Below are 12,469 nucleotides of genomic sequence, written 5' to 3'. Positions count from 1 at the left end.
AAAGTTTTTTCTCTATTTCATACAGATTTTATCTCAGGTCTTAATTTAAAGATTATTTTAGAATACATTTTAATCTGTATACTCCAAATTGTAGAATATGATTCTATACAATTTTAATAATTGTATGTAAATTGTATATAAAACAGTATATAATTTTATACGCGTATCCTTTGGAAAGTTTTTTCTATTTTACGCGAATTTCCTTTTATCTTAGGATTCGATCTTTATAGTATTAGATGAGGCATCTAGCAGGTTTAAAAACCTGCTCGGAATGTCGAGCATTGATTAAAGACTGGAATACATTTTAGCAGGCAGTCTCGAGCGGTTGACAAGCAAACTCGTTAAAATCAGCGACGCCGCTTTCGGTTCGTTTCCATTCGTTCGCAATTAACTCGATTGAATTTTCTCGACGAGCGGTCTCAAACGAACTTAAGTAGTTTCTTCCAGTAACGGCGGAGGTTAAACGGTCGCGTCCGAGGGCAAGTAACAATCGTTCGATTGTCTTCATCGAATTTGAACGCGATAAAATATTCGCAATTGATGTGTTTACTTAAATATCGAGTTTTATTATTAGCCGCTCTTTATATTTTCGTATCGCATTCCACTGTGCTTTTCTCTTTATCGTTCTAAAGAAAATAACATGATTCGATGCTTCGTGTAATCCTTATCGTGGCCGCATAAAGAAAAATAAAATTTGTCTTCGTTAATAGCGAGATACAGGAACTATATAGACAATTATTTCTTTTCATAACATTTCTAACGAGTAGATAATAATACAATATCATTTAAAAAATTGCTTCAGTGTTTTTGAAAATATTGGTAAAAAAAATTGGTGGCAATACTTTGTTATTGGTAGCAATATTTTGTAGCAAAAATACAAAATATTTTTTGTATTTGCTGCGCTCATTTTTTTTATTTATTTTATTTTTCACTTTATGTGTTCAGAGGCAAAATAAATTTCAGAAACTGAAAGTTATCGTTATATTATTATATTTTGTACACATTCGAGACAATGTGAAGGGCAAGAAATCAATTTTTTATTTGTCTTTTTTGAGACCTTCTACCTTTCAAAAAGTGTTGTATTTTGCGCAAAGCTTGCTAATTGCTACCAATATTTTCTTATCGACGCAGACCCGCGAGGAAGCCGCTGCACTACGGCCAGACATCGACGCACGGATTTAATTAATCCATCGTTCCAATTCACGACGACAATGGACGAGGCAGGCGGTCGATCGGGACGGGACCGGAAGTCGGAACTATTACGACCGGTTTCGAGAGACGGTCGACGATCCGGCGCAATTACATCGTGGCCTGCATGAGAGAGTCGTTACGAAACTCAACCTTTTCCGCGGTGCGGAGATTTTACCGGGGAATCGCTCGTGAAATTCTTCGCTCTGTCTGTCCCTCTGTCTTTCTCTCCCACGCTCGTATCTCCGATAAATCTCCCGGTCTATGAGGAAGGCACAAGTTTGTCGCTGCGCTTGCGTTCGTCTATGCATTCCAGTCGAGCCCGCGCGCAATTAACACGAAACCGAGGACCGACGTCGAGGTAAATTCCCAACAAATTGTTTAAACGGCGATTCTCTATCTCGCGGTTACGCGGGAAACTCGTTACCCGATTGTTGGTACCATGATCGCTTCAGTTTCTTGCATTCTTTACACGGTCTTTGAACATCACTTTTTAACATCGTGTTTGTTTTAACATCTCTGTTTATACCGGTTTGACGTACACTGGCTCGCAAAAGTGTTCCAACACCGTTTAAAACGGAGCAACTTCTACAGGGTGTCCCATAATTATTGTTAACAACCGGAAAGGGATGATTCCTGAGCTCGTTTCAAGTAACTTTTTCCTTAGCGAAAATGCAATTTGAGGCTTCGTTTACGAGTTATTAACCGAAAACACTGACCAATGAGAGGCGAGCACGCTTAGCGTTAGGCGGCCGAGCCAATCAGCGGGACTGGGCCTTCGACCGCTCGTTGGCTCGGCCGCCTCGCGCCAGCCAAGCTCGCCTCTCATTGGTTAGTGTTTTTCGTTAATAACTCGTAAACAAAGCTTCAAATCGCATTTTCGCTAAGGAAAAAGTTACTTCAAATGACCTCAGGAATCGACCCTTTCCGAGTGTTAACATGATTATAGAACATTCTGTATAAAATTATACCAAATATTTTGAACTCTCTTTTAGAGTAATTAGTTCGCTAGACAATGCCTGCGTGTATACGGCAGATCCAACGCTTTGTCTCACCTTGCGTGGGGTGCAGTAAAGTCATGAAAAGAGCCTACACAAAATCTTCATTTTGTGCTGCATTTATCGCGTTCTTTGTCCCCTTGGCATGCAACGATGAAACGATCTGGAAGATCGCATTGGCAACGCAATAAATTCGTTTTGCTTCGAACAAACCGTAATGCTTCTTTGACTGTTATCTACACTCGATGTTCGTGCGAACGTATTCATAGGGAAAGACCGTGAAGCAACGGGTTGTGTTGAGTGATGAAACGATTGTTTTTTCGATACCGATTAACTTATCGGGCGCGAGAAGTGATGCCACGGAAAGCGGTGCACGGAGATTTTTTACTTCGAGCTGCACTCGTCTTCATTCTTTGTCCTCTCGACACGCAACGACACGGGACTCCGAAGAAAATTACGTCGACGAACACGTTCTGCTTGCGACTAAATGCGATGCTTCTTCGAGTATTACCTGTACGCTTAACTCGTGGACGTAAAAAGTCGCCTCGGAAACGTTATGCATTTCCAACGACACTGCACACGCATCGACGTTAAATATTATTTAACACCGAGCCGGCATTGTAATCGGCACTTGCACGAAACGCGATGCTGCGCGAACGACGAATTAAAACGTGCGTAAGATCTGCGGTCACGACGAATTTAATTGAATCCGTATGCGAATGTTCGTGCGAACATGTCCATAGGAAAAGATCGTGAAACGAGTTATTGTTCAACGACGGAACGATTGTTCCTCCATACCGATTCACAGACAGGGGATTTCCATGCATTCTCAGGCGTATAAAAAATTCCATGCAAAATGAATAACAAGATCTCGTGTTCCCTTTAGGTTTTAATTGACGAGGATCGCGCGCTCGCGCATAGAATGAGAATCCATCGAATATCTTGAAACTTCACAGCGATGCAACGCTAATCAACGCAAATATCCGCGACGTACCCGATTTTACACGTGATTATGCTTGTAAGAAATCGAAATCTGTCTTAAGCCGGGCGTGTAACGGCGACGGTCGTTAACCGGCGATGTTTCGGAAGAGTTCGGCTGGAATTCCGCGCAAATGGGACACCCTGTACTCTCGCGCATTGTGTAATCGGCCTTAAGGATAAACGGACGGGACGCATACATACGTACATACATACATATGCAACCGGCTAGGCGCATTCGCAGGCAGGGAGGTTCGTATCAGAAAACGGCCAAGTGAAAGGATAGGCACGAGTTCATCTTGTGTCTCAACCTCCGAGCAGCCTTCTCGCCTAAGTACGTATCCTTTCGTGCTGCAAGTGCGTCAGGCTGTTCGACGAAGACAACGGTTAATCCGTGCCGCGGGTTCGTTTTAATGGGGAACGACACGGTCGCCTTTCCTATTTTATAATGAAACCGACGCCGGTGTTTAACTCTCCTTCGCGGGTACATCGACCTCGCGCAAATCGTACGACGCCGCGATGTTTGCTTATTCGGCACGTCATTAAGATTTATGCACGACTGAAAGGGGGGGGGGGTCAATTATGGCGAGACACCGCGAAACACAACAGACGAACATCCACCCGAACTGAACTCGCACTTGGGCGTGAAACGTTCGCCGGCGATGTCATATGATGCACGTGCGACGTTCGTACAGTTTACAGAAAACGAGACAGTCTGATTACACGTTGTCGATTAAAGTCGCAGCTTAATATCCGAGGAGTTCGCAACTTTGCTTTCGTAATCGTTTCTATATTTCGTAATAGAGATAGGTTGCACTTAATTAACGATTTCAATTGAGAGATAACAAATTATAGGCAGAAATATATAATTGCCAGGCCAAAGAGTCGTTAATTACCGAGAGGTTGATGCGACGCGCAACACCGGGATCAGAAAGCTTTCTATGATCTTATTGTGTTCTTCTTCTTTTCGTAACATGATTCTCTTTTTGTCGATGTTTTATTGTTCTTGAGGTCTGCTTCTGCGAACGATAAATCGATCAGAATAATAAAAACAATAAACCGTGAATTCCAGACAGCGGAACGGTAAATTCCTCGATGCCACAAACGCATAAAGTTGCATCGTACGATTCTTGGTGAAAGGATGTTAATAAATGATCGAAGAGCAGTGCCCCTGTATCATTGTCACGGAGCGAACGATCGGAAAATGCAGTAATTTGGCAAATTACTTCTTAAGATGCTGGAAAAATTCGCTCTCGGGCCTAGAGAGTGTAATATCGCGTACGACAGCCACCGAGTTTTAGAAAGTGCATCACAAAATTGCACCGCGTTTTCAGCTTTCTATTCAGCATAATGCATTTTTTAAGCGGCGCTGGCGAGTAAACGAACGTTATACTTTGAGAAAGAGAAGCAACGAATGTTGGTGCATCGCGTACAGGAAATCATTGTCATAGCGCAGCGCGATTATGATACTCGGTAATATTTTCAGACGATCGGAAATTCGCGCAGTGACGCCCCACGGTTTTATGAAAACAAGAAATCAATTAGTGACTCATTTCCTTTCTTGATAATGTTAAGGGGAAACCATTAATTTAAAGACTGTGTGCTACATTCTCCGGCCGTTTTTTGCAGTGGCGCGTTTTATTCAATTGCGTACACTGAGAGAATGCGTACAATTTGCAGTCCATTTATTAATTTCCTGCGTCCGGATGTTCGTAGGCTACAACATTGACTTCTTAGACGTTAACTTGATTACTGTTTTTAGAAGAAATATAGAAGCCTCATTTCGTTTCGAGTAATTGCAGAAACCCCAAAATTCGCATTTTCACCAGCAGTTCTCTAACAGTCCTTTCAAAGTTTAAATTCAACAGCTGAGAATTTCTTAAAAAACTGCTCGAAAGTGACAGCAATTTCATCCATAATTCGACGAATTATTTTGCAACAGTTTCTTCTGAAATTATAATTTAACACTGATCCCAGCGAACCGGTGAAAATGATCGCTTTCACATCTTTTGTTTCGCTGCGACTGTAAAGGCTCTTTCGTAGAAAATAATTAAATACATTTTTTGACCCAAGCATAATAGTAATGAGAGATCTAAATAAATACAATATTTGTATTCGTCATATTCGTGGGTGGGTTCAGTGTTAAAATCCTCGAGTTTCCTCTACACTCAGCTCAATGATTGAAAAGTCCATTACATAACAGGCTCCCGGTAATTTCATGCAACGTAAGACTCCGCGTCACAAAAATATTGTTAATTTCAACAGGTACGCGCGTTTTCCTGCATTTCAGTTTGCATACGCCGCGAGCGTATCCAAAGCGTGTGCTCTGCCAATTTTCAGGCAGATGTGAAAGGAGCCTATCGCGGAGATCGTTCCATTTTCTTCGTTGATTTTCCCGGCCGAAGCGAATTCGCGCGGAAGAAAAATGTTATGCGAAGTCACGGAACGATTAGCACGCGGCATAGTGATTCCTGTGCGCGCATACCGTGCCTCGGCGAACATCTTGAACGAGTGCAGAACATCTGTTCGCCAAACCGTCGAATCGCTGCGGGCACCGCGAGCACGAAAGAAAGAGAAGCGTTCGAACTGTGGACTGGCGGTGGTAAAGGTTCGAAATAGCAACGTGCCGAAATCACGGTCCGGCTGAGAGATGCACCTGCACCGCCGGGCTGCATCCTCGCCGATCACCGGCCAGATGCTCCTCACACCAGCTCCCCGGGTTCACGCTTCTGCTCGACAGAGATCGCCGGAATTTTATCGGCGGACCGCCGCCGCGATGTGTATGCAAATCTCGCGGTTTTGAGACGCCGTTGCGGCAACCGGGACGGCGGAAAAATTCATGGCTTTTTTATGGAGGATTATTATACGCGTTGAACGGAGAAAGTCGCGTCGCCGCCCGTTACACGCCAGAGAGAGTCAGACGACAGGAATTTGCATAAATATTCGGTCTGTACGATTATCTAACGCCGGCTTTGTCGGCGATCGCCGATGTGCGCAATTATCGAATCGGCAATTAAACGGAATGATTGATCGACGGTGGACTCTGTTAATTAACGTGTCACGTGGCTATCGACGATATTGCAATTTTCTGTACGTTAATTTGCCGAGATTTCTGTGTCCGACAGGAATTCTATCTGAACGTGTTGCCAAAATTGATTCTTAAGTGGCGATCTGCGTAAATAAGTATGACTACAATGATCCACGGAAGATGAAGACAGCTGCCGTGTTATCGAAACGTTAAATTTTGATTTGCGCTCAGGAATCTTAATGAATAATTCTATTCTATGCCGTGAAAGTCTCGAGACGGTAACTAAATATTTAAATCGTGATCTCAAAAAGAAAAAAACGATGCCCTATTTTATGCACTGCTTTTCCACGCGCTACGCGCCTCTGATATATCAGTCAAGCGAGACCTCGATCAAAGGAAGCTCCCGCTTAATCGAGAAGCCATAAACTGGAACCTTGGTCTCATTGTGTCATCTTCATGAGTCAGAGCATCCCTAAATGAATTTACTATTCAATGAAAAACATCGCTCCCAGTTATATTGTCTTGCAACTGATTTGCAGCAAGCTTTTTATAAATGATCGGTAGAGTGCATGGCAAAAGTTCCATTTCTAAGTTGCATCTAATTCAAGCTCGCCTGTGTTATGTTAAGGTCGATGTTAATGCTGTGGAAAACAATTTAATTCATGCGAATGTTGTTTTAATTCAATTCATACGAATTTTGTTTTAATTTAATTCGCGCGAAATGTTATTTCAATTTAATTCGCGCGAAATGTTATTTCAATTTAATTCATACGAACGTTGTTCTAATTTAATTCACGCGGAATGTTATTTTAATTTAATTCGCGCGGAATGTTATTTTAATTTAATTCGCGCGGAATGTTATTTCAATTTAATTCATAAGAAATATTAACAAGCGTTTTATTCGCTTTATTAGTGTACCTTATTTCTTTAACAAGTTCTTCTATATTCTGATTATAAAAATATCCAAAAAGCAAAGCTATGTCCAAACCGGAACGTTAATTGCAAGACAGATACTGGATACAAGTTTTCCATGTCAGTAGTATTAAGTTAATAAATAATAGCTTAAATCAGATGCAATTTAGTCGTCATTATACCGGCCTCTTTTTCTGAATCATTGTAAATCATTTCAGCGGCGCAGCGTTGAAACACTAATACGATCTAAAAACTAGTCTTCAAGGTTCCACGAGCTTGACCATCGTGTAATTAATTACTGGCGATCGCGTTAGTTTCCAGAAACTGTGGAAGGTGACCGCTTTCGCGACACTGTGAGAAAAATTCGTAGAAGTACATTCGACTCGATCGGCGAACGATTATCGCCAGAGAGCGTAATGTATGCGAATACATTAAGAGGCCCGCAAACAACTGGCCAGTTATGATTGCGCCAGAGGCACCGCGAAACTACTTATTAATTGGCATGTTGTTTATCATGTAATAGGATATTTCGCGATCGCTTCCCCTTTCTTTCTCTCGGGAGCTTTTTTATCGGACGACGGCGTGCGACTGGCACGATCGTGGCCAGTGTCTTCCGCGCATGGAAACCAGAGTAACCAGTGCAGCGAGCAAAAAGCTGCAGCTGTCACTGCACACGGCAGCTGCAACACCAGCGCATCGGGCCTCGCGGTCGAGCTAACGCGATTCCTATATGTTATTCAGTATCTATCAACAATTTCTCGGCAATTTCTCAACAATTTCTCAACGATCTATGAACGTTTAGAATTTCTCCTTCAAACTTTGCTAACAGTTTATTATCACCTTGAGATATTATTTATTAAAACTGCGAATTTCTACAGCGACAATGCTCACGATGCAAGGGTAAGAAAAGACAATATTTAAACAAACAGTATTGTAGGGAATATGCGAGAAACTAATCCCTGTGAAATTGATGAGAATTTCTAGTTTAAAATTTATAGTTTAAAAACAAAATTCACAAAATAAAAAGAGAATAAAAAGTATTAAGAAACAGAATGAAAGAGTTAATCGTCATTAAGAGAGCAACAGAGCAAAGATTTAACCCTTTGCACTCGAGTGGTGACTCTGAGGCACCACTAAAACGTGTTATGCCATCTTTCAAAATAATTTTGATATTGACAAAGTTTAGATTTAAAAAATTGTTAAGAGCGTAACCGTTTTGCGAGTCCCAAGAGTCAATTTCATATGCATAAAATGCATTTTGTCGTATAAAGTAGAAATACTATAAGTTAGAAAAATGATTTTATATTTTCAGTTAAAGCACAACTTCGAGTGCAAAGGGTTAACAGTGATTCGTTATCCTATCTCAAATCATCATCAAGAAATTCGAAGATCTTGTACTTTGCGAAAGGGCGACAAGAGTTGACAATTTAGTTTAACAAATATTCTTCAGGAAACCGCTGGACCGAGGGAGCCTCGGGCTGATCTACGACCGATCGTCTGTCACCGTTCGGCCGAACAGGAAGAAAGAAATGATCGGGGACGATACTAAACGGGGGAGCGACTGGTAGACATCATTCGATGACATTTTCCTCGCGGCACGTTCACGCCTATCGCGATCGAGCGTGTGCTCACGAGGAGCCCGAGGAGCGCGCTCGGCTATTTTCTCGGAGTGAACCTCGAGGCCAGGATCCTCGACTTTCTCTCATCACAGTGCATCCATCTTGGGTGTACGGTTACATATGCACGGAATGCTGCCGCTGACCGATAAACGACCGTAAATGTTTAAAACGATAGAGCCCGGCCGATTAGCGATGCCCCTTTTTAGCGAGCTTTTCGTCACGGCCCATTTTCGCGCGCGAGTCTTGGCCGCGTTTCTCGAATCCCGATCGATTTGGAAACTCTCGGAACGTCTTGTTCGTTCAATCAGAGGTCTCGTTAGAGTCTCGACTTCTCCATTGTGGCTCGATGATTTATTTCTTGGAAATTCCTAACGATCTAACCGTGGACGTTCGTGCAAAATTAGAAGGTTCTTTTTTTCTCGTAGGAATTGTCACGTAGGACACTCTTCGGTTCTTTGAATTTTTTTCTACCGTTTCACATTTCAGGTAATTATTTTTAATTATTTTAAAGTTCGCAGTCTATCGATAACGATCCGAGAAACGGTGTACAAGGATTTCTTAATCGAGTTTTCAGCAGCACAGTTACGATTTCGTACCAATAAATTGTCGCGAATTGCACAATCTAACATGGCGTTACGGTACTAGTATTAATTATTCCGGATACCATAATGCAACTGCATTGGTAACTGTATCGCACTCAATGAACGCGATAATTAATAATTCCGTCACGCATGATAGACAGCGCGGCGATCGATGTTAAGAACATATCAATTTGTATATATCTGTGCGCTACTTAATATTTATTACATCGTGACCACATGTCCCTTGCGTCGTGCATGAGTCATGCACTGTTTTTAAAAACATTCGGGAGTCATACCTCCCCGCTTAGTCACACTGAACGGACGCATTTAATTATAACCTGCCATTAGCCGAGTCGATCATAAATGAACTCGGACTCTGTATGTAGATCCGCGACATCTATGCGAATCGATCTTGGTAACGTTAAAACGGTTTCGAAGTTCTTACGAGTTCGAGAAAAGGATAAAACGGCTAGCCGTGAATGTTAAAGCATCGTTAATATAAAGTATCGCAAAACCGTAGAAATCTGCAATTATGTGCGCGCGATGGTTTATACTCCTATCGACACAGTCTGAAGTTATTCGAACTATTAGGCGAATGAAATTCGATTCGAAGAATTTATTCGAGCAATGCCATAATCTGCCTACCGATCTTCCAAAGGGTTCTAAAAAAACAACAATAAGAACAACAATGCTTCTTCTATAAAATCGAATCCGTAATAGGTTCCCGCTAGTTGGAATGTTAATTGGCGAAATCTGTTCAACCTGCCATAAATAAAATTAGCCGTATCATATCGAGTATATAAATCGAACTATCGTTTTACGATCTTTCTTGCCGATGTTCCATCGAACAGCGAGTCGCGCAGGCTGGCCAAGAAAAAGGTGGCGGCCGCAACTTCTCGGCAACACGTGGCCGCAGCTGCGAGCTGCGACGATAGGCAAATAGTCCGGGGAACGGTTGATGCATATGACCTCATTATTCCTCCACGTCAATCGGATTGTTTCGAATTAATAATTCATCGGTACCGGTTTACAGCGAGTCGACCGTCCTTCGCGTGCACGTACGCTATCTATGACCGATGCAATCCAATATTCCCCGGTGTGTAATTAATGTAATCGTACGCGGGGATGAACGCGATTCGACCCGGTTTAATTGGTAACGCGAAGCCCGCGGATCGTGTTCCCGCTGTAAATCTTTTCTGTGCTTCGAGAGGGACGCTCGCGAAGAAGAGGAACTTATAAATGAGGCATTTCGAGCGCGACGAGGATCGCGAGAGTGCGCAACATGGCGCCGGGTTCATCTTGATCTAACCTCGTGGGCTCGTCGTTACCCGGCGGATTGTTTATAAAGACCATTGTCGAGCTGCAGGTGTTTGCCCGGATTTACGATCGCAGAAATCCGATCGTAAAAGCCGGGTTTCGGGATTACATATTTCGTCGCGCGGAGCGATCGAAGCGGCGCCATTGTTATATCATCGCCGGGCACGCATTTTTCAAACGCATGGGAACGCATTTTAATCGACAAGGTCTAATAGGATTCTGATTCTTTTTTGTTTACAATGAGTAATCTTTCGTATTAAGAAGCATGGAAATGAAAATTTGCATGAAGACTCCGGCGCTCTAATTATCAGCGAAATCTGCTGCTACGGTTTTCACACGAAACACGGCTTATTTCATAATTACAGAGAATTTCGAACGAATAAATCGAACGGCGACAATTATCCCCGTAAGATTTTTCATAAATTCAAGAAATCCATTTTCCTGTACCGCATTCTTACAGGAACGAGTTCCTGACTCATCCGCGGCAGCTATAAATTGTAAGTAACCGTAAATTGTTGCAAAGCTCGGTAATTTTCGAGAAGAAGGATGTTACTTACGGTTCAATCGAAATAACACCACGGTGAAACATAAACCGAGTAATAATAGCGATTTCCGCGCAACTGCTAACAGTTAAAGATATCAATTTTTCCACGGTTCTGTGTTCTCTACGAAAATAATGATTTCGCTCATCCGCAGCTGGTAGGTGCTCCATAGCTCGCCGATTACTGCCAACTGTAAAGTGTTTCTTGCTAATGTTCAGAAACCGGAAGCCGCTAACGGTGCGAGCCGAATAATACGAAAGAAGAAACGAAACTCTGTAATTAACGCTCTGAATCTCCGAGGAGTGCAAGTAACACGACCGTGCCGCACGAAAACGGGGTTTGTTCCCGTGAATTTTCACGCGAACAGAGGTCACGCGCGTGTCCGCGCCGAAGAGCCGCCATTACGATCGCCTACGAGGAGGAACCAGCCCATTGTTTCTGCGGACCGTGCTACCTGCCGCGACTGACAATACGCTCGGGATTTGTTTTTCAAATTGCCCGGCCCTGGGACATCCTTGAGCACAACCGCTTCCATCGATCGTGAATATTTGATGGGGGTTTTCTAACGACGCGACACCGACGAAGCCCCCGAACCGACCCTGCTTCAACGACCTCGATGGTCGACGGGAAATATTCTCGGGCCGAGATCGGGATATACGGGGGGTCTAGAATCGTCGCACAAAGCCGAACACAGAATGTACCGTTGATTTTCGTTCACTTACCGGCGTCGATATCTCAATGTCATTCTAAACCTCGGCGGCCACCTGCATCGCCGGAGACCCGAGTCGTCCTTTGTCACGAAACCGAACCGGTCACTCAAGCAAAATTCACCGTCGAGCTTTCGAGAAAGCAACGACGCACTTTACAAAACAATCCTTGGAACACTTCGCCGAACTTCCCAGCCTCGAATCTTCCGATATCCAAACTGCCGTTCAACGCACTGTCGGCAACGTCCTCGGGTCCAATGACGGTCTGCTCTCGCAGATCATGGAAAACAAAACAGGATCGCCGATTAAACATTGTTGAGCGACAGGTGCGAGAGAAATGATACTGTAATTCTTTCCTTCGGCAATTCATCCGTAACGTTCCCTTCTGCGAGGGTGGACAATAAATCTCGTACCTAATACCCCATAAGATCCTGTACCTGCCATTGAAACCCGATATTTTCAATCCTACGAAACTGCCGGAACAGTTCCGGTCGGTGCTTAGAAGGAAAATTGGAGAAGCAGAAGAAGAAGAAGAAGAAGAAGAGGAAGAAGAAGAAGAAGAAGAAGAAGAGGAAGAAGAAGAAGAAGAACGATGACCC

The 12,469-nt window shown here is 43.1% G+C and overlaps 1 protein-coding gene across 5 annotated transcripts in view; it reads right to left on the bottom strand.

Annotated features, from left to right (window-relative positions):
* Traf4 (TNF receptor associated factor 4) overlaps nucleotides 1-12,469 on the bottom strand; it is a 51,876-nt gene that overhangs the window by 31,111 nt on the left and 8,296 nt on the right. For 3 of the 5 annotated variants that reach the window (XM_076525050.1, XM_076525055.1, XM_076525051.1), the window contains exon 2: nucleotides 11,886-12,135. The exons of the other annotated variants lie outside the window; for them this stretch is intronic. The gene's annotated coding sequence lies outside the window, so the exon portion shown is untranslated. The remainder of the gene's footprint in view (nucleotides 1-11,885; nucleotides 12,136-12,469) is intronic. 5 annotated transcript variants of the gene reach the window in all.

Source organism: Megalopta genalis, chromosome 1 (genome assembly GCF_051020955.1).
Source record: "Megalopta genalis isolate 19385.01 chromosome 1, iyMegGena1_principal, whole genome shotgun sequence".
NCBI classification, from domain to species: domain Eukaryota; kingdom Metazoa; phylum Arthropoda; class Insecta; order Hymenoptera; family Halictidae; genus Megalopta; species Megalopta genalis.
This window is presented reverse-complemented; position numbering and strand designations above follow the sequence as displayed.